Here is a 23,271-nt window from a genome sequence, read left to right as displayed (position 1 = left end):
TTAATGCAGTCAAATTTTCCCTGTAAGCCGAATACTTAAAATATTTCCTCCACTGAGAATTCTCTGTGATTCTGAAAACTGTGAAGATGGGAATTTAGAAAGAATGGAATGAGAACTGTTGATTGCCATTATAGTGTACAAATCTCTGAGGTTAATTTGAATTCCACTGCGCATCATTGTGTACTGTGTGTTCTCAAGTGTGTGTGCACATTTGGTAGGACATGTAAAACAGAAAAAAAATAAGGCTTCTGTTCTAAAGAGTCTTTTCCCTCTTGTCTCATCTGTCCTGCTATCTGCAACAGTTGTCTAAGCCTAATTCTCTTTTATGTGATATTAACAGCCATACTGAGTCTAGTACTGTCAGAAGTACTAAAGGGTATTTAATTATTCAACTAGAATAAACTAGAAGGTGGTGCAACAGCAGCAGCTGTAACATAAGACACTGGTACTTCATCTCCAAAATATAAGAATTGCTCAGTAATAATTCAGTATTTCTGTCTCCCTGGTGAGAAGGAAAGTTGTAAAATTCTGAACACTAAATATTTGGAGAATGTAAGTGAGCAATGAGCTTGTCTTCAGGATCTCCTTATACTTTGTGTATGTTCTTAGGCATGACAGCAGTTGATTACTGTTGCATGAGAAGAATGGCAAGTTACCAGATATACACTGTTCCTACAGTGAGGTTTTCAGTCGAGGAGAATTGTGTAATAGCATTTCTGTGGTTTACTTCCAAATAGGTCTATCACTTCTGCAGGTTGTATTCTCCACGTGTATGTGAAAATTTAATGCTTGTTGAATCGATTATTGTAAAAATCTCCAATTCTCTTGCATATTTTTCACGTGCAAATTAATTGTGTTTGTATGGCTTTGAATTTGGGCTGTATTGCAGCTTCAAAAGAATGAATTGAATGCTAGAATACTTTTTAAAACTTCAGACATTACATACAGAAATGAAGGACAGGATTATACTCAACAAATACTGTTAAGATAGTTAAAACCGGACTCAGGTGTTTTGTCTCACGAGATTAAAATGTTACCTGCAGTAACTCTGCAGAAGAAATTCTTTCTATGGTTGTAAATTGCAAACAGTGTGCATTAATGTTCCACTAAAAGATGTCTTGGTGTTTCTTGATTTTGGAACCATCAGCTGGTCCCAGGGCTGTGGGCTACTGGCGGCTGGGAGAGTACCACTCTGACTGCTTTGTTCTTACATTCTTCATTAGAAGTCTATTTTTGCCATTGTTAAAGAAGATACTGGCTGAAGTGGATCGCAGGTGTTTGACTTGATGTTGTTAGTCTGCTTTTTATGGTCTTCTAATTTTACATCTGAGTTTTTAAGAAAATGAAATTGTACTATGGAGAACTGCGCTTTATGGATAGTATTTACATTAAAAGTTTAAGATTCTGGAAAAGAGTGGTGCTGTTGACACAGCAGAAGGAAGGAACACCATCCAGAGGGATCTGGAGAGGCTCAAAAAGCGGGCACACGAGAACCTAATGAGGTTTAACAACACCAAGCATGAGGTGTTACACTTGGGTCAAGGCAGTTGCCAATAGGAGTCCCAGGTAAGACTAAGAGAACTCGCTAAGAGCAGCCCTGCAGAGAAGGTCTTGTGTGTTTTGATGGATGAAAAGCTGTCCATGAGCCAGCCATGTGCATTTGCAGCCTGGAAGGCTGACAGTATCCTGGGCTGTATCAAAAGAGGGGTGGCAGCAGGGAGAGGGAGGGAATTATCCCTCTGTACTCTGCCCTTGTGAGGCTCCACCTGCAGCATTATGTCCAAGCTTGGGGCCCCCAGTACAGGAAGGGTGTGGGGTTGTTAGACCGGGTCCAGAGCAGGATCACAAAAATGACAGAGGGCTGGGGCACCTCTCTTCTGAAGAAAGGTTGTGAGATTTTGGCTTGTTTATTTTGAAGAAGGCTCTGGGGATACCTCATTGGAGCCTTCTAGTACTTGAGGAGAGCTTATAGGCAGAAAGGGGACTGACTTCTTACGTGGTCTGATAGTGATTGGACAATGGAGAATATCTTGAAACTAAAAGAGGGGAGATTTAGGTTAGATGTTAAGAAGAAATTTTTCACTATGAGGGTAGTGAGGCACTGGAACGGGCTACCCAGAGAAGCTGTGGTGCCCCAGCCCTGGAGGCCCTCAAGGCCAGGTTGGATGGGGCCCTGGGCAGCCTGACCTAGTGGTTGGCAACCCTTGCCTAGAGCAGGGAGTTGGAACTGGAGGATTCTTAAGGTCCCTAAGTCAGTCTGTGATTAATTTACACAAATTGGTACACAAATGCATTTTTTAAATGTGAGACTAATGTATTTTGTGTGGACTGAACTTTAAAAAATACTTTTTTAGAATATGATTTCTTAAGTCAGGAAATACCAAAGAAGAAAATGGCTAATTTTTGGTTTTCTTGTTAGTGTGTTTCCATTCAACATTAGGAGCAGTAGCAGACCGTAGCAGAGCTGTGTGTTTCTGTCCTTAGAATCCAAGTGCTTGCTTTTAATGCTGTTCTTTTACTTACGGGAACAGAAAACTCCAGTCTGCTGATGTTCAAAGGATGGGTTTAATTAACGCAAGCCCATATTCAGACTTCAGCTGTAGATATTCTTGTTTGCCGGGAGAGGCGTAGGAAAGACAGGAAAAGAAAATTCAGTGGCTAGTTTTGAAATTACTATTTTTATTTTTTTTTAAATCACCCCAAAACAGGCAAATCTTCCTGTACAGATTTATTCTACAGGTTTATGCAGCCTATATAGTATCTGTAAAATCCTAGTGTACATATATTCTGAGGGGGGAAAGGGGAAAAAAAAGAAGATGGGTTTCTTGTTAAACTTCTAAAAGGTTGTGCTAGCTATTAAACAAAAACTAGATCACGGCCATTTCTGTTCTTCAAACTCGGCTCCCTCCTGCAGTAGTAGGTGGTGCAGCCTTCCCAAATAGCCAATACCAGGCCTTCTTGTGCATCAAGGCTCATGAGAGCAGAGTAAGGAAGGAATGAATGGGTGTCATGCTCTCTTGCAAAATAGTTCATTGCCTCATCTTTTGACCTAAGAGGAGATCTTCAGATATTTTATTTTTGGGCATATTCATTGTTTGTGTTGAGTTTTTAGGTGTCTAGATGGAAGGCAGCTGTCTGTACCAGGGTTAAACAAACCCCGTAACACTCCTCTGGGTGTTTTGACCTACCAGTGATGGCCTGAGACAGTTCTGTATAAAACTTGTTGTGTTACATGTCTGCATTTTTCATGCTGTAAATATGATCTCATACATCACAGCTCAGGGCCTGCTGCACACATGCAAGAGGTGAGGGGGTGGCTCCCACAGGCCTTGGTTCGTTGCCATGTGATGTGCAGGCAGGCCTGTGCTGGGGTGGCAGCGGTTTGGTCTTAATAGGGCAGTTTGCAGGCACACGGAGCATCGTGGCCACAATGCGGCAGAAAGAGGCTGAGTTTGTGGGAAGTAGCAAATGTTGGGGCTCTGGGTACAAATGAAAGCCATCTTGTCGTGCTGTTTAAGAGGTGAACTTTGCTGTGGCTAGAGAATAGATCATGGACATAAATAATGGTCTCGTTTTACTCATTAAACCTGAAGCAATTAAGTAAACATAACGTGCCAGTAGCACAGCTCAGTGTATGCTCATTGTCTTCAGAAGGAAATGAGTTAGTGCTGTTAGAAAAAGCAAATTATTTTAAATTAGTTTTGTTGCTTCTACAAGTAGGCCTTAATTAATTGTATGTGATCAGGGTAGTGCAGGCCAGTTCCTGAGTGACTGATGTCTGGCCTGTCCTTTAATACTTACACGTATGTGAGCATATATTTTTAAACTCGTCCTGGACCTCCTGTCTGTGGGGTAGTTATGTTATTTCATGAGCAATGTCTGGTCGTAGCACAATGTTTATAAAGCTTCATATTTAGTGTGCAGCATTTTCAGAGTAACGGCTAAAAGAAATTCTTCAGCAACGCAACTTATGTAGTGATGTTCACAAAATGTGCAGAAAGTCGATTTTCTATTTATAAATTCCATGTCATGATAGCCACGAGTCTCTCAAGCTGTGCATTTCAGTTTGATTATTCTTGCATTTACTGAATGGTTGAAGTTGCTCAGCCTTTGGCCTTGAGCCATTGTAGCATGCCTCAGGTGGTAAGTAAATTGCCTGCAAATGTGCAGCTTGTCGTGCCTTACTGCTTAAGTTATTCTTTGGAATAAATTTAGTCTCGTAATAAGCAGACACATCACGAGGTAAAAAAGCATTAGACAGGGACAAAGTATTAGCCTCGTAAAATCCGAAGTTGAGTCACTTGTCTTTCATAGAAAGTAATAAATAGTAAAATTAATGGCATACATCTGTGTTAAAGAGTTGTGCAGAATATTAGCATATTGTAGCAGACGGCTAAAGAGGAATCCCTTTGCTACTCCTGTGTTGGGGATGTGCTACCATCCAATGGTCATAATTGCTCCACTTTTTCTTTGGAATGAAGAGGTGCCTTAGAGATGTCTGCACCCAAAAAATCACCAGTGAATTAAGACATATTCATCCCCTTCAGTGGTAATGACAGTCTAGAGTGAGAGTGCGTTTTATAGTCATAGAGTCAATGCAATACAATTCATGTGATGTCTTATTTTTAATGTGGTATTTCTGAAGAGTCACACCAGTGCCTCTTTTGGAACCATGGTGTTTTTTCCATCTAAAACACCCTTCAGTTACATGATTTGAAGTAGTTCAGCAACTACAATGAGAACATTTAACTTCTGTATAATAAACGTTGTTCTTCCAGAGCGTACATAGCAGTGCACTCAACAAAGAAATCACTCAAGTATCAACCTCGGTTTATGTTGCAGTCAGATTACCTAATGATAGATGTCTTTATATGTTGTTCTCCTTACTTCGCTTTTTTTTATTGCATTACAGTATATTTTGCTATTTTTGATATATGACTTCAAGTTTTAGAATGATCTATCATTTCTGATAGCACAAAGTTATTTATCGGTTGGCTCTTTAATGAGATTGTATACTATTATATCATGCTACATTCAATAAAATTGAAATGTATTTGTTAGTCTGTATCTCTGGTTATTGCTGTGGATGTCCGATTCAATCTTACTATAACAGTTGCTTTGATTTCTTTATTCACAGAACCATAGAATGGTTTGGGCTGGAACCTCAAAGCCCACCCAGCCCCACTCCCTGCTGTGGGCAGGGCTGCTCCCCACCAGCTCAGGCTGCCCAGGGCCCCATCCAACCTGGCCATGAGTGCCTCCAGGGATGGGGCACCACAGCTTCTCTGGGCAGCTGTGCCAGCACCTTCCACCTTCATAGTGAATAATTTATTCCTTATATCAAATCTAAATCTATCCTCTTTCAGTTTAGAACCATTTCCCCTTGTCCTATGTCTACATGCCTATGTAAAAAGTCTCATATATTATCATTCTTGGTACTTTACACCTAGAATGGAAAAGTGTAGTAATTAGTACCTTGTGATTTTCAAGCCTGGACTGTAGGAGCATGTAGTCTCAATAAGTAATACAGTATGAAGACACTTGGAGTCTAGTAGAAAATCTTTAAAATCCGTAATGTACTGGAACACGTGAACTTTGCATACTTTTTGGTAGTCCTCATTCCAGAACATCAGAGCATAGGTAAAAACTCATCTTGTAAAATATAAATCAGTAGGGCTTGGGCCAAATTGGCACATGGAATAATTTGCAACCTTAAAAAGTAACAGATATAATGCATTGCATTTGCACTGTTTTTTCACAAATCCATCCTAGCTATCTCCTCCAAAACAGCATTAGCCTGTTTAATAATAACAGAAAAGAATTGATCACTTGTACTCCTTTTTGTTTAAGATTCACAAGTGTTTTAAGGGGATCTATTTATACATGTGGAACAGTGATCTTCATAGGTACCATTTTCCATATTGTGGCCATTAAAAACCGCAGATGAATTTCATCATGACACTCAAAAAATACGGAGAGCTATGCAGGATATTAGCCAAGTGAATTATGGACCTTTTAAGCTCTAAGGGAGGCTCTAAAAAGAAACTGAGTAATCACTGTGTTATAACAACATAACACCTCAAATTAGACTTTTACTTTGATGAACAGTGGAGGATAATGATTTATTATAAATACTAGAAGGCAGTGGTCTCCTCAGATGAGTTCTGGCTCAGTAACAGGATTTGCTGTAATCATTTGAGAATCATTTAGGATTTCCCTTATATTCCTCTTGTGCTAAAATAGGTGCACGTGCCTGCGTGTGTGCATTCAGCACATGAAACCCTTCTCTAACTGGAATTTGAAGTTTTTATTTATTTGCTCACCTATGCCAAGGAGATCAAACCTGCTTTAGCAGTTTAGTACTGAAAGATAATGTTGAGAAATTTCTCCAGACCTTCCCCCAGTTTTCTTTCTATATAGGAGTTAAAGTAGTGTTCTTGCAGTTTAAGATGAAAGGCTTGGGTGGAGTTTTAGTGCATTAGAGTACCAAGAACCTGAAATCCTGGTGCTGGAGCCATTGGGCCCATGAACTTGCATATGGTTTTGCAGTACAGCTTCTGACGTGCAAGTTACTCCATGTTGACTGTTGCACTTCATGGTCTTAGAGGTCTTTTCCAACTTTTATGATTCTAGGAAGTCTTGAGCCATCTTGCTTTGGAAAAGGGGTATTTTATTCATTTTTCCATGCTTTCTTTCTTTTTCTTATTTCTCTGGGGAAACAAGATGTGATGTTGGGAAAAGGACAGCAGAGCAACTGGTAATTCTTTATGTGAAGTTACGTAGAAGCAGCTGTGTGTACAAGCAGCGTACTTACTACAGCTTTCTACAGAAGGAAAAAAAATTGCCTATAAGCATAATATTTATGGCCAAAAATAGGTTAACGTAATATATGGCTATAAACATATTTAAAGACGAATGAGTAAATGTAAAAGAAATACTGTGGTTTCTTAGTTAAAATCGTATTTTGGAGAGTGCGGTGAGGTAGGGTCGTAAGATATGTTCCATTTGCTGTTACGTTCAGCTCTCGTATGCTTGATTTGTTACACTGAAAGAAAAATACAAGTTCTCCAGCATAATACAGCTTCTCATTTTATTTTGCTTCTTTATCTAAGCAGACGAATCTGATAATTCCTTCAATGGGAAATTTGCCAGCTGAGAGAAACCTAGAGGGCAACAAATGGGCAGTGATGGCAGAATGTTTTGAATGCTGGGAATGTTGTTTTGATTCCAGCTTGTTTAAAAATATATTTGTCTGGTGGAAGGTAATGCTAAACAGACAGATAACACAGGAGATTTCCTAGGCATTACGTGCACACACAGACACACTGAGTTTGTGTTGTTTTGTTTTTTTTTTCTGTAGGCTTCACCCAGATAAATTAAATTGCAAAATCTTTCAGTAAAAAAAAAAATAAATAAGGGCAGGAGACAAAACAATGAAATCAAAGCAATTCTGCCTTAGGGCTGCAGAGGTTCCCTTATCTTACCCTACTGTGCTGAGGTACTGCAAAACATGTCTCACCTTTAGGAGTGTCCAAAGAGTGGGAGCTGCTGCATCGTGTTCGTACCGCAGTAACTGGAAGTGTAGGAACGAGGTGAAGTGAGGACATGGAAGTGGTTGCCTTTGCGCTCAGTGCTGCTTTACTGAGGTGGTGTCTGCATAGGGGGCAAGGTGTTTCTCTTGTTCTTTAGCTGCCGTAGACACACGTCTTTTATTGAAGTTTTAATGCTGGTACTGTTGGGCAGAGCCATTTTTTAAGGAAAGTGGAAAAGCCTACGTTAGGATTAAGAACACTGCATTTTAGGTATCGGCCAAAAAAAGAAGGAAAAAAAAAACCATCAGTACAAGGGCAGTCTTCTGTTTTTTTCTTCATGTTTTAGTTCTGGCAGCAAACGAATTGGCTGAGAAGGTTCTTGTCTCCTGTGCACGTGTACTTATGTTCTCCTAAGGTTTAATTGATGACGTTGTCACTCCTACCCTAATTTGTTCACTACAATCTAGGTTAGTTTAAACACTTTTTAACGCCCTCTGAACTATTTTAATCAGAATCATTTTGACATCAGTAGTTATTCCACAGATACTGAGGGGCAGAGGTGTTCAGCAGGAGTATAAGGGAAGAGTGATTACAACGAGCAAGAAAATAAGTCTACACCAGTGAAGCCCCAGCCAGAACAAGAGGAATGACTGCAGCCTGAAATTACAAACTGCAGCAGATTGAATGGGGAATTTGGCTGAACTTCCTGCTACCCTGGTAAAAATTAACTTTTCTATACCCATCCTCCAAAATTTCTTAGCACAGCTACTCAGCCTCTGAGGCTTGGCCTCATCGTTTTCCTAAATAATTCTGAAGTGACTGTAATGCCTTGCATCTCACTTGTGTGCAAAGCAAACAGAATCTGTAGAAAGAAATGCAAAAAGCTATTAACAGTCCTTCTTTGTTACTGCTGTCTTTGGTGAAATTCTTCCTTGGCTTCAGTGAGTCTTGTTTACTATTAGATGGTTCTTCCGCTAAAGTAATGTGAGAAAGGTATTCCTTCTAATTAAGACTGAATATTCGCGTAATCCAGCTTTAGGCATCAGCATCCATATGCATATACTTAATTTGGAATCAAAGTTAAGTGGCATGAACACCTTTGACATGTTCCATCATGAAATAAAAAGGTCTGTTTTGTTTAATGCAGCGCAATAAAAGCGGGCATCTTTCTGTGCAAATAGCTGCTCACACCTCTCATAGTTTTCTGAATTTTCGGAAATAGAGTTTAGTTTCCAAGACAAAAAGGCTGACGTGGCTTCCAGACCCGCAGGTTACTTCCCTTTTGTTTTGAAGTCGGTGATCCTTGCACTTCTCAGACCCTTTTTAGTGCTGATTGTAACCTACTGGCTGCGCAAAATTCAGTGCTTTAAAATTCGTATGAAGATCCAGTGTTACGTTAGGAGATATATAAGACTGTAAGTAGCCTTTGCTGTCATTCAGATTATTATCCTAATCTGTATGACTTTCAGAGGTTCTTAATTTATCACTGTAGCATTTGAAAAAGCAGATCTAAAATTTATGGAACAGAGAATTTATTAAATGAAGTTGGTGTACAGATAAGCATTAAATACTGTGAGACACTAAATGGTGCTGGAAGTTATTTAATAAGCGTTTTCCCTTTTCCAGTCTGAAGCTCTTTGGTCCTTGGTTGTTAAAGAAACGATGTTTAGAGCAACAGAATCAGGACCTTTGGACTTCTGTGCTGTAATAGCAAACCTTCAGGAGAGGCAAATTAATTTCACAGTTCTCCAGTTTTCAAATCTTTGTCCCTTCCCAGCAAGTTTAACGAATTAGCTGAATTTTCAAGTTTCTGATTGTGTGATTTTGTCGTTTGTTTGTTTGTTTGTTTTAAAGTTCTGATACTTGATAGAGGTATTTCATAATGTCTTCGGAACATACTTCACAAATTTCACAATGTCTGAACATAGAATGAGACAGAGAATATAAAATATGGACTGGCTAAATAATTTAAATAACCAATTAATAACGCTGAGATCCTGACTGTGTGTGACCTTTCATGAAAGAACAGACAAGAGAGTTGTTACAAATCTGTGGGCTTTACTTGCTAAAATACCTCTTAGTGTAGATGGGAAAATAAAAGAAAACGCACCAGAGGTGGTTGAATCATACAGTTCATGGTACGTACGTGAAGAGGCAACACTTTACTCAAATTCATTGCAAAGATTTATCCCAATCTCATTCTACAGACAAACTGTTCTCGTATGTGCTAGTCAAAAGAGATGAACTTGATTTCACTGTAGAGGTATAGATTCCCATTTACTCCTGTAGATTATATGACTATGGGGCAGCTAGTGTCAACCACCAGGTTAGCAGATTAATCCATCAACTGGACCACAATTTAGAACAGTTATTTCCTGTAACACGCAGGTGATAATTATGGCATCTTTTTTTTTTTTTTCCTGGAACTTCACTTCTGCTGCAGGCTCTTACAATATTTTATTGGAAGGTTCCAATGTGGTGAAATATTTGGGCTCTTGGCCAGCTCAAAGGTTTCAGTTACTTCGACCAAGAAACTGCCAGGACGGTTTTCTTTACACCGAGTCTCTGCGACATTTCTGACTAGTGTTTTTTTTTTTGGTAGGAGTTTTATTGGTGATGGTTTGTTGGTTTTTTTTTAATGGTGATTGCTAATGTTTTGTTTGTTGGTTCGTTTGCTTTTGTCTGCAATTTTGAATTGGCCAGATTTTGGTCAGCCCTATTTTCTGCAGTTTAAGTCATGTTCCTGCTCTTTATTTGATTCAGTATATTTCTCTAGCCAGTATTCTGGGGTGTATTTTTAATACCCAGACAAGTATAACCTATCACCACATGCAGTGCATTTTAATCCGGGGAGAATTGTAATTCACATAGTTAAACTGTGAGTAATTTAATATAAACAGCTCTTACCACTATAGCTCTACAAATGATTTGAATAAAGGAAAAAGGTAAAGTCAAAAGGTAATTTGCAGTACAACAAACTTGCTCTGTCTACAGTCATATATGTCTTATCCATAGCAATAGCTGCTTAATCAGCACAAACTTTGTATGAGCAGAAAGAACATCTCCTGTTTGATGTTTTTAAGACCTTTGGTCTTAGTGAATTCAATATGTAAGTTTGTGTCCTTAGTTTTTTTTATTAAATTCCTTCTTTCCTATGTAAATAGCACAGCAAGCATATGTTATTATAACATGAAGAGATTATTATCATAGGATAATAAGGTGATTCAGGTTTGGAAAGGATGTTGAATGATGTCTTGTCCGACACCCGACTCAGAGCAGGGCCAGCTCTGGGGTAAGGCCATGCTGCTCAGGGCTTGAAATGTCCAAAGATGGAGACAGCACAAAAGTGTTCTTGCAAGAAAATCTCAATATTCAATGTAAAAATCTAATTTTCAGATAGCTATTACAAATAACTGTGCTTTTTTTCTGCTGTGCTTTGTAGAACAGCTCTTTATTTGCGCTCTGAATACCATCTGCATTTTTGCAGTATCTAACTGGTTAGCCTGCCATGCTTTTCCAAGTGTACGCTAACTGAAGGATGACTCCAGCTGTAAATCTTATTCTTAGATGATTCCTCTCTTCTCCTCAAACTCTTTTTTTCCTATTTATATTAAAAAATTAATAATAATAATTTAGTGCAACTATCTAACTACAAAGCCACGGTCACAGTTGCCACTGGCTTAAAATAAAGAGAAGAATCTGTTAATGTAATAATTTTGGAAGTGATTTGAAGAGATACTACTTACCTCAAGAACTAAAGAACTATCTCAAATTAGAAATAGCACTGAGGAAATGCAGCTTCACTGGCAATACAGCTGGCTTTTTGTTAAAGTGTCTAAATGTAGGTGATGTTATATCCCCTGCCTTGCTTCACTTTGTGATCTGTTTTATTAGAAATGACAAAAAGCAGAAGCTTTTTCAACGCGTTACGCTACAAAATGTTCTGCAGATCAGATCTGGTGTTTGTACCCTTTAATTCCGCTCCCTTTTAAAGGAGTGTTTGTAAATAGGAGTGTGAAATTGTGACTTTACGCGTTTATTGCATAATGACAAGCAGAGGGGGTGGAACCCAGGAGAAATGGGCAGGCTTTGGCTGTTGGGAAGCTGGCTCAGGCAGCGCTGGTGTCGCTGGAACGAGTTTCCCAGTTTCAGGCCGGAGGGAAGGAGTGGGTGGAGAGTGCATGGGAACTTGAGATTGCTGCTGCTGGGTTCACATGAAATCTCCAACAGCTTAGCGTTTAATAACCTGCTAGGTACTTTACCAGACAGCCTAAACACCTGCAATTGTCTTTTCAAAAGTCTAGCCTGGTAATGTCCGAGTAGCTGCCGTCCATTAGCCACATGCTGAGACCAGTGATCGGTCTGTGATCACAAGGAGAGGTGGCTGATTCAAGCTAAATCAGCTCGTTTCTGATCCCCAAATGACTATATTTCATCCATATCGTTCCTTGTTGTACATTAAACTACAGCTTTTGTAGTCACTCATTGGGATTCAGTTTATATCAATGTCTGTCTTTCCAGTCAAAAGGATGAGACCATGTGTAGGTGGGTAAAAGATGACAGGACGGAAGGATGTGTAGACTTGAACCTTCTGCCATGTTTCAGTGCGTTATCTCAGAATGAGGTTCTGGTTTTTGTGCGTTCTTGGTAGGCTAGGATTTCCTAAGGAGTGTAGTTGGTAGTTGACCTGCAGCAAGAAAAATTTAAAATATGAGCAAAAATTAGAGGGGTTGTGCTCATCTTATTAGCTCTGATTTTAGAATCTGTATCATCTCCTGGGAAGTGGAACAAAATCCAAACCAAGGGCAGAATTCTTCCTGTTCAGAAGACACGTGCAGTAACCAGTAGAGAGGTCCACTTATTGGAATCTGTCCAGAAAGAAAAACCACAGGGATGCAACGATAAAATCGTTTGTGCTACAACACTGGAATATTCTGCCCAAGAATTATGATTTTTTTCCTATCTTCATGAGATTTCTTTAGCAGCTTGCAAAATGAGCAGCATGCTCTTTAGCATTTCATGTCTCTTTGCATATAATCCAAACTGTTTTTAAAATTTCTTTTGCACTCTTCATTCATGATGTACAAGAAATAAATGTTGGCTTGGCTAGCCTACTCAGGCCATCTTCAGGAGGAATACCCTGAAAACTGTCCCCTGACCCAAACTTACAGAAACTTTTGAATAGCTGGAAAGCTGCCAATAGTTCTTCCAGTGTTTGTGTGTCTCCCTATTATTTTTGGCACTGTACAGTTCCATAACGCATATATTTCTTTTCTGTTTTCCTCCTGATAGCTCCAGGGTTGCACTTAGTGGGCTAATCAAACAAATAACATTCTTCAGCCCTGTGAACTTGCTGTATGAATGTTCTTCTGCCCACTCCAAATAATGCAGATTTTCCATTGCAAAAACTTCCCAGATAAGGAATGAACCAAAACATTGGCTTGAGAAATATTATTAGTCAAATGGGTCCATAGTACCGATGATTCAGTAATCTGTCAGTCTGATAAATGGATTAGTGTAAGAGGTGTTCCAGTGGGGAAATGCGGCCCATAGAGCTTCTAGCTAATTATATTTAAGTTGTTTAGTACTGCTGGGAAGCAGCATCTAGGCAATTACTGAAAGCTTTGATGCAGTGTGCACTATTAGAATGTGTGTTCAGAAACTCATTACCCTTTCGTGCTTGTGCTGGATGAATTCTAGGAAGCTGATGTGAAACAGAGCAGGAATCAATAACTGAAAAGACATTTTAGTTAGCTTCTGATCCATTTCCTGATTCAGCAGCTTACAGCCTCAAGTGTTTCATATATTTGCTGCAGTATAATGGGAAAAGGTGGCTTAAATATATTAATTACCATATACATGTGTCTGCTTATAGTGACAGCGGCTGAAGGTCCTCCCCAGATAAAGCAATAGAAGTCCCTCTGGGGACAGTAGACTCCGCAGATGCCCACAGTGTGCCTGGAGCAGCTGCCCTGCCTGCCCCTGGGACGCTGGCCGCAGCCATTTCTCCCTCTGCCTGACCTTGCAATGGTTATTTATGCCTCTGCAACAGCAAGATTATATTACTGCGGTGTCCATCATAGCCTACCTTCGTGACTTCTTGGAAACCACAGCTCATCCAAAACAAAGCCAGTGATACTGGTTACGCATATTAAACCCCACTTAAGAAAATTGCACTAGCTCTGTCTTTGCTGCAGGCTGCAATTCCCATTACTGATGCACTTCTAGAAACCTGTACAGGCTCTGCGTCATTCTGATGGGGAAAACAATTCATTTCACGTGCTGTTCATCGGTTGGGTGCATCCATGATATGCATGCTATAATAGTAATGCACTATTTGCACAACTAGGGGCCAAAATAGTGTGTTTTTATTTTAAACGCTCACTTATTAATCAGTTAATGGTGATTGTAGGGACAATGCAGAGGAGACAGCTTTTCATCTTTCCTGTTTCTTCTTCTACTTCTCAGCTTTTGCCTGAGGTAGAGCTAAATACACAGCACTTCCGAAGGTGATCATTCTTTCCCACCTATCTGACGCATCACAGTTCTAATAATTAAGTGCATTTCTTTATTTCTCCATGCTGTGCTTTGTGTTTTACATTTCATAAAGTTAAGCAGAAATCTGATGACATACTACCAAGAGACAAGTTTGTTGCCTGTGTTGTTGTGGGTTTTTTTTTTCTTTTTTAATCTGGACTCCTTAATTGGAAAAAAAAAAAGTCACATTTGTTCTGCTTGAGGGTTGCTGAGATAAATGTTGTACTAATTGATACATATGGATCCTTCTCAAAAAAAATCTTGTCAGAAGATCATGGTGTGTCCACCACAGCACCCATGAATCCATGTACTATAAGGAATATTCTTACAGTATGAAGCACGTGCAGTATCCATACCTGCCTTGGCTGCTGACTGACAGGTGAGCATTCCATAAATCCATTGATAGAGCAGGAAGCGCTGGCCTTCCAAATAAAGTGTGCATATCTCCTGCCTCTAAACTCTATGCTTGACTGTGGAATATCTACCACGCTGAAATACACTGAAGAAACAGAGGCTGGAGCTGTCAAAGCATCTGCGCAGGCAGAGCCTTGACTGTGGTAGCTAATTCTGAGAGTTGGTGCTGTAACTCTGCCTTCCAGTCTGGCTCCAGGGTTGGTTGTGCTCAGTTACTGTTTGGGATGTTAACAGTTAATTTATCTGCTGATAAAGAGCCTGCATAAAAAGGATGGCAGGGTAGAGCCAAAGCAATGATACCAGGCTTCTGCAGCTCATAATTTCGTGATGTCTGCTGGCTTTGAGAGAGAATTAGTTGAGATGAAACATGAAAAGAATTTCTCCTCACAGTGAAGGCTGCAAGTGGAAGTTTTATGTTCCCTAGAGACACTTTGCTTCAAAGCGTCGGCCCAAACTCTGTGAAACTGCACCCGAATGAGTGAAATATTCTGGGGAGAGGCTCTCGAGGCCGAGTATTTTAAGATTTTCTGGAAACGTAGGGGTATTTCTGAGGTTTCTTTGTTGCTTTCTCTCAGATTTTACCATGGGAAAACTTTTTGCTCTAGTATTATAATGAATATTTATTTCAAAGTTGACTCTCTGATTTCTGACTGACTCATGACTTTGCCTCCTTTATCTAATCTCCCTTCACCAGTCATCTGTGGTAGATTTAAAATACAGAAAAAAAACACCTCTTCTAACTTCCTTTAGAGGAGGAGTCCGTAGGGAAAAGATTGATACGTATCAAGAGAGAAAATAATTTCTATCACAGCAAGCCGTTAAATAGTATTTATTTGCTCTGTAAAACCTTAGGGCAAATAAATTAATATGCAGGCATTGTGTGCGTGTTTCTGAACAGACGTTGAAGTTCCAGTGCATACATATCCTGTGGAAACACATTTGAGAGCGGGCATATCGTGTTGAAAGTGGTGGTGGTCCTGGTTTGGGCTCCACATGTCTGCAGGTATTCCTTCGTGATCCTTGCACGGGTGAATTGCTGGTTGTGTCCCAGAGGTGAGCACTTCTGTACTGCCATCCTGGTGTGATTACGTTTAATGTCAGTTCTTAAAGAAACTGAAAACCCAGCACATCAGCAGAAGTTTTCCAAATGCTGAAGTGTTTTCTTCACCAATTTGTCCACTTCTTAGCAATTGCTTTCTTTTTTGAATATCTTTAGAAAGGAGAGCTCGGTTTGTTTTGTGCTGAAGGTGGCATAATTATTGATGTCCTGCTGGAATCTACCATATATCCCAGTCTTCCTGTGAGCCTAATCCCCCAGGGATTGTTTGAAAATATTAAAGCTGTTTGTCAAGTTGAAAGAAGGCGAAATATGCATGTTGCACGCTAGGTATCCTGTACTTCTTTTACAGAGATTGATAGTGGAATCTCTCAAAAATGCTTTTGTAGTTCAGTGAGTGTTGAAGGCAGCCTATCTATCATTTAAATTCTCCTGTGCCTTTAAAATTCAGAAAGGAAGGGGGGATAATAAATTACTCACCCAATTAATGTTTTTGTTTTTATTACAGAATGATGATTTTCTCTAAAACTGCTGAAAGAGAAAAGTAACGTTGTCTGGTAAAAATAAATAAAATTATATAGGCGAAACTGCACAGAATAGCACTTCACCAGGAATCAGATTGGAAACATATTCAGGTATCTAAATCTATTTAGAGGGATTTAGTAGGTTTTACAAAAACATCTTCCTAAAAGATGTGACTGCTATAAGTCAAAAGCGAGTTAGGTGATTTTGCCCCTGGGCACCTGTGTGGCAGGTGTCCTATAAGTCTGGCCCCCCAGTTTCAGTTGCCTAAACTCATGCAGGTCCCTGCAAAAAGAATCATGGGAAGGAAGCCTACACACCAATCAGCACATCAGCATAGCATTTCATCTGTTGCCTTCTAAGGGCAGCGCCAAGCTCAGACTGCTCTGCAGTGAGTGCCATTTTGCTGACTGAGCTCTCGGTGCCACCCTGTTGCCTGGCAAGACCAGGCCAGAGTCCTGCCATTTCTTTGTGGCTGCTCGTTCACCAGGAGCACCCCCAAATTATCCTGTATCCTGGTGGCTGCTCCCCCAATTACAGGGGCAGAGGTGGGAGGCCAAACATCTGTGGTCTTGCCTTAGATTGGTACCCCGGTTCAACCATATGTGTTGGTTGTATTGATGGGAGTTGGTGCTCTTATTTGCTATGGTTTTGCTTCGTTCAAGTATGGAGTATTGGCAAGGAAAGAGTGTCAGTGGACATCTTGACATTGCTCAGCTTAGTTTTGTGTTTCCAAAAGTAGTGCAACACCCAAGTCGAACTGTATGTATGAGATTCAGTCAGACAGAAGGAATGGCATTTTTCAGTCTTGTTTTTGGTTGATATTTAAGTATGGTTAGTTTGTGTGGCAGTTTAAGACATAGTGACAGCAGGAAAGATGTCTAAAGTAACACAGTATCTTTTCTGATCCTTGATTAAGCTCTGTTATCATAGAGCGGTTCAGTGTGCGCTTGCATCCATTTCTTATTATTTCCTTTCCTCTTGTTCCCTTTCCTGAGAGCAGCTTCCATTTGCACACCAGGCAGAGAGACAAGGTTCAGCATGACTGCAGCGCTTCTCTTTGAGCTCAGGCTGGAAGCTGGTGGCCCAACTCCCAGTGACGAGCATGAGTGAGGCATTTGGTGCCAACAGAATGCTGTTGTTCATTGCCCAGCACCTATAGAGCTGAGACGCAGACCAAGCGAGCAGCAGTCATCTCACTGCTCACTGTAGTCATCTCACCAATGGCCCTGGAGGAGAGAGCAGCTTTGACCACGTCCTTTCAGCTCAGCGAGGAGCATACCACCTTCCTAAATTAGCAGCCAGAGTATTACTCACAGCAGGATGTAGTCCACCTGTCTCTGAGAAGATGTTTGCAATTCTCTGACTCCACATATAGCCTGAATGCAGACACGCTCCCTTGCTGCGTGTGCATTTATCTGTCACAGGGCACGTGCTGGAGCCAGCAGCATGGCACGCATGCCACTTGTCTCCCTTCAGCGCTGCTGCTGCAAAGCTAGTCAGTAGCTGCAGATGATAGGATGCTTAACGGATGACCAGAGAAGTGTGATTACATCACCTTATTTCCTTCCTCTGAATTACAGACTTTGCCCAGCTGTCTTTGTGTGAAACCTAATAGCTTGTGTTTGACTGCAGAATAGCTTGTGTTGTCACCTAAGTTCATCTTCTCAAAAAGTCTCAGCAGACAGACCTTCTACCAACAAATGGAGGATCTCTGCATTCTCCCTCCCTTTGATAGCCACACTGATGGTTAATCACAAGTGATGATAAGCGTGTGCTTTATTTCTCATTTGAACTTGGCCTCAGCTTCCATGTAGTGATTTGTTTCATACATACCCTTCTGTGCTAGATTAACAAGCCAGTTGGTTCTTACTGTTTTCTCCATGTGAAAATACTTACATGCTGTAATCAGATAATCTTTTTTTTTTCCTTTTGATAAACTGCAGGTTGAACTCTCCCAAATGTTTCAGACTGAAGTATTTTCTTCGGCCCTCTAATCATTTTTGCAGCTGTTTTCTGTGATTTTTGGTTTTTTGCAACTTTCTAAATTCTGGAGATGTGAAGGCTGAGGTAGCTGTCAGACATAATATTAGTATTACCAATGAAAGTTGAAAAAATGAAAGTTTTAAACAAAAAAACTTTCCTTCTTTCTCCGCTCTTTATTTCAAAGCTTATATTAGCACTTCCTGCATTAGGAAATCAGATTTTAAGGAACCTCTTTGTTTCTGAGTAAAGCCTTACGAATAAGGACATGTGCTAGCATAACAAGCTACCGGAACCATCCACATGTATATTCTCGGCCAGTTGTAAAGAACATCTTTAACTTTTAAGTGTCGCTGACACTTGTGGGTAACAACACTTTAAAGAATGTAAATCTCCAATTTGTTCCCTTTCCCTTTTCTTCTTTCTCGAAGATCATTTACTTGGCTCTACTTGTAGTACAAAAAACCTTTTGAGGTAGAGATGTAGTATAAATGCTTTTACCAAAAAAGGTATCAGGGTAACCAAAAGCAGTCATACCGTAGGATTTAAGTATTTCTCCCAGCCTGTGTGATCCTGTCCTGGTACCTTCTGTTTGCCCTGTAGCAGCATGGAAGGATGACTGGCCTTCATGGGACTCCTTGGCTGCCTAAAGCTACCAGAGGCTGGAACACATCTCCTGTGAGGACAGGATGATAGAGCCGGGACTATTCAGGTTGGAGGAGGCCGCAGAGGGATCTCACTAATGTCTGTAGATACCTGGATGGAGAGTGCAGAGGACAGGACCAGGCTCTTTTCAGTGTTACTAGTGCCAAGACAAGAGGCAATGGGCAGAAAGTAGAACACAGGAGACTACCTGTGAACACCAGAAAGTGCTTCTATGCTGCGCAGGTGGTGGAGCAGTGGCACAGGCTGCCCAGGGAGACTGGGGTCTCTCCTCCTTGGCGATCTCCAAAAGTTACCTGGCTGTGGGCAGTGACCCTGTTGGAGCAGAGGGATCTGGAGATGTCCTCCAGCCTCAGTCATCCTGTGGTCCTGTGAATCCAATATACAACGTTGGTAAATGAAACGAATAAGAACACATTCCAAATGATTGTGGAGTCTAATCAGGACAGAAAGAATTAAATGTGTAGCAAACACAATACTTCACTTTACAGCACAATATAAACCTTTATCTTGTGTTTTACAGTATCCACTAAACCTCATGAATCTTGCAGAAGCCACGAGATGAGTTGTCTTCTTAGTATTTCTCTCCAGAACAGCCCCTATGTGTTAACTATTGTTGCATACTATAATGTCAGAGTACTAGGTAGAATACTCTTAACTGTTTTCCTGTAAGGTGTGGAGAAGTAGTAACAGCAAGATCCTCTAATTATTATTGGGATTTTCAGACTGCATATTTAGCCAAAGTGGTACTTTCTTGAGTATGCTTTATTTTGCATATATACATAACATGCTCCACAGAAAAATAAGAAGGGAAACATTTCCAAAACAAGATGGAGAGGTGACAATAGTCATCTCAGAATGTCATCTGAGAATTAGATAGGCAAGTGCATGGGTAGAGTTCAACAGACTCAGAAGAAGTGCAGGCTTCTAGCTGATGAATTATTTGTGATACTTAAATCATCATTTATTGTCCCTTGCATAGTCATTCAGCTCTGGTTAGAATAGCTGTATGTCTTTCTCATGTGAATAGTAGTGTTTGGTTAGATGGTGTACTTGTCTCACGGTGATGTAAATGAGAACATGTTGTAGTACCACAGACCGAGAATTAGATTTATAAAAGCTTCTCCTAATGATGTTTTAAAATATGTTATTTGTTAAATTGACTGTATTATAAAGTAATCCTTAATGTATAGTTTTAAAAGCTGATAGACATTTGTGTGGAAGAGTATAATTAATTTAAGAAGCCTCCAATGACTATCTTATTTCACTTTACAGCATTTAATTATTATATTATATAGACACAAACTGAGCATAAGATATAAAGCTTGAAACACAGGAGTAGGAAGCTAGGCGAGATACGTTGCAGATGAATCACGGAGGAAATATTAAATAAGGATTTATTCTTTGTGTTCAGTGGCAGACATGTAAAAATCTGCAAATAGGTTTACTGTTGCAGAATGCTGGAGTGTCTTTCATGTTTGATTTTCACAAATGATTTGCCTGCCCCTAGAATGATACATTATTTGGCCTACTTAGTTGTTTTTGTACAGAAATCGATTTCCACTGGAAATTCTCTCCAAGACCACTTCTGTGTGCTGTTCTGAGGCAGTGAACTAGCTTTTCAGTACCTTGTTCAGCTTTCCTTCCCTAGCCTATGAGCTCAATGAATGTCTGGCTGATGTTATGCTTGCTCAAAGATGCTGAAAATTATTGAGCCAGGTTTAGTGTCCATTAGGTTCCAGGAAAAGTGCACTGCTTTGCAAAGCACTTGAATGCTTGGGGTCACTGGGTCTTGGTCTTTCCTCTCTCTTTCTGTCATAGATGTTGGCTTTTTTCCCCGTATGGTTCTGCCAAAGCTTCTAATTTGGAAGACAGTACATTGATGAATGCCAAAAGAGAAAGGGGTCAAGAGTACTCTTGTTTTGATGGAGTGATGCAAAGTGGCTTGAATGGTACCTCTTTCCCTCATTGCAGCCCTCTCCGCTGTCAGATGTGGTGATCTCCATGCTAACTCCAACCCCCAGACTCCCGACAGCAGCCTGTGAGGAGCAGCATTCAGCAGCTCAGGGGTCTCACGGCCAGGTAAGCCAGAGGAATTGTCTCACATGGCCTTACCTTGGCAACATGGTCTCTTGAACAACCTCCTTTCTTTTTTTTTTTTTTTCCTGGTAAACATGCAGCTCATGCTGTCATAAGGTTTTACTGGCATTTGTATTGCATTGTTTCTGTGCCATGAAGATTGTATTATTTTCTAAGTCCATGTTTTCCATGCACCATTCATTCTCTGGGTACAACCTACCATCTTTTTCTCTTGGTGCGTAAGTCCCCTTTGCTGCAGTACACTTAACAAATATGTCTTACGAAGCAATCCATATTACTCTAAATAACCACTTTGCCAATCTGCCAATTTTTGTGTCATAATTGCTATCAGTAGTGTTATATGCTTATGTTTGTATTGGTGATGATACTCAACATTATTTAAACGTTGAGCTAGTACTGGATAATTTTAGTCCAAAACAGTTACTTCATAACTTTGTCAGATTATTAAATCCCACCTTTGTGTTTCATATTTCAGGGAATTTATCAGTTCACTGGTTGTTTTGCCTGAGATTAATAGTGGCTTAGAACTCTGTAATTACTGAGATCATACTGCTTTCCAGCTTCAAATACTGTCAGAAAATACTGCAGTCTCACTGAATTTCTTTGGTGTTCCAGAATGTATTGAAAATTAGCATCGTAAAAATGATACTCTCTCAAACACTTTTAAGACTCTATGGCACAAATTGGCTGGGTGTGCTGATTTAAAGTTGTCTTTAATGTTCATTTTGGTTACTAATGGCCTTCTCATCTGTTAAAATGCTTGTTTCTACTTACAGGGAAGACTTGGTTTTTTTCTCTTTTTTTTTTTTTTTTTTGCATGGTGTGTTTTTACCCTTTTCAAACATGAATCAGAAGTTGGAGACTGTATGTTTTCTTCAGCCAATATTTTCCTTTTCAAAATATTTGATTTTTCTCTCTTTTTTTTTTTTTAAATATACATTTCATTTATGGCCTAAACACAGAACCCAAGTGTGGTTTTTTCTACAGGTTGCCACTTTTTTTTACAAAGAGTCCTTCCACATTTTCATCCCTGTACCTTCTCCAAAAGTCCTTTTTCAGTTACTTTCATGTATTACAAATACATTTCTATGGAATAAATCACCCAGTTCTCTAATACGGTTTGGTGATTTCCTTTGTCTCGTCTTACCAACAGTACATCCTCCTGGGATCCACTAGCGTATTATTTATATGTATTCAAGATATTGAGCCCTCAGCTTATCAATAATTTTGAGAAATAATGGTGCCTTTAGTGTAGCATATCATCCTCTATTTCTTTTTCCTTTGTTCTTTTTAATAACAAGTATCCCGAAAATGTTAGAAATGATGATGATTTTAATATTTTAATTGTGGAGATCTCCTCAGCAGTTTGAAGTGATAGCAACTATACAAAGAATCTCTCAAATAAGAGTTTACAGCCTATCTTGCTTGTTTCTCAGGCCTCTGATCCTTCCTTCCACAGAGGTTGCCATGTGTAAGACCGAGCTTGAATGCATCCATTTCTGTAATACCTCCCGGTTTCTTTAGAAGCCTTCTGCCTGCCCTAGCTTATCCTTATCCATTGATAACCATATGTCAGTGAGATTAAGCTTATTTTGTAAATATTTCTCCTTCTCTCCATGGATATGAACTTCTTTTCCAAAGACCAGAGTCTTGTCAACTTTTCACCAGAAGCATTGCCGATAACTGATCCTCAGTGTTTGAACTTTTTGTTTTCAGACACTTGCAAGATAAGGCAGGTTCCCAGGAAAGTATTTGTATTTATATATTATATATAAATATATATATATATAAGTATATATATATATTATATACATTAACTACATTTTATATGTGACCCAGACAAGACAAGGTGTCTTCACCTGTAACTTGACCGGATGATATCTGCTTTAGCACTTCTCATAGTAAAACTAAGACGTTCATATCATCATAGAATCCTTAGACTACAACTTTCATCTCCTAAAGAGAGTGGCTCTCACCAGTCTGTAGTGAAGATGGAGCTGATCCAGAGAGAAAATGTTATATTTCAGAAAAAGAAGTTACAGAAGAAATTCATGCCAAACCCTGCAAGTCAAGTGTTGCAGAAACCTTTTGGAGAGGTAGTAGGAGCAGCTGGTGCAAGTCTGCCTAGACAGTTCTGTAGTAATTGTTTATTTGAACCAATTAGAAGAAAATCAAAAAGCAAAAGATTCTGTCTGAGTAAAGCAAACAAACAAAAATGTAACAGCAACATTACCAAAATTTGCCAGTGTTGTGGGAGCCTCTAAGCATAAAGTTAGGTAAATCAGGTTACACCCCTACTTTAATAAAAAAGGACTGTGCTTCACATATGCCAAGCATCAACAGAATCTATGTTCACATTTCACCTCAATTATCTTTCTTATCCAGGGGTCAAATTTCAGAGTCAAAAGAGAATCATTTCCAAAGTCTCTTCCCGTTCCTACCCTTAGTCTAGTTCTCTGACCC

General features: G+C 39.8%; 1 protein-coding gene across 18 annotated transcripts in view; it reads left to right on the top strand.

Annotated features, from left to right (window-relative positions):
• TBL1X (transducin beta like 1X-linked) overlaps window positions 1-23,271 on the top strand; it is a 199,945-nt gene that overhangs the window by 90,021 nt on the left and 86,653 nt on the right. For 13 of the 18 annotated variants that reach the window (XM_015273692.4, XM_015273683.4, XM_040700983.2 and 10 more), the window contains one exon: window positions 20,683-20,790. The exons of the other annotated variants lie outside the window; for them this stretch is intronic. The gene's annotated coding sequence lies outside the window, so the exon portion shown is untranslated. The remainder of the gene's footprint in view (window positions 1-20,682; window positions 20,791-23,271) is intronic. 18 annotated transcript variants of the gene reach the window in all.

This window comes from Gallus gallus, chromosome 1 (genome assembly GCF_016699485.2).
Source record: "Gallus gallus isolate bGalGal1 chromosome 1, bGalGal1.mat.broiler.GRCg7b, whole genome shotgun sequence".
Classification (NCBI taxonomy): domain Eukaryota; kingdom Metazoa; phylum Chordata; class Aves; order Galliformes; family Phasianidae; genus Gallus; species Gallus gallus.
This window is presented reverse-complemented; position numbering and strand designations above follow the sequence as displayed.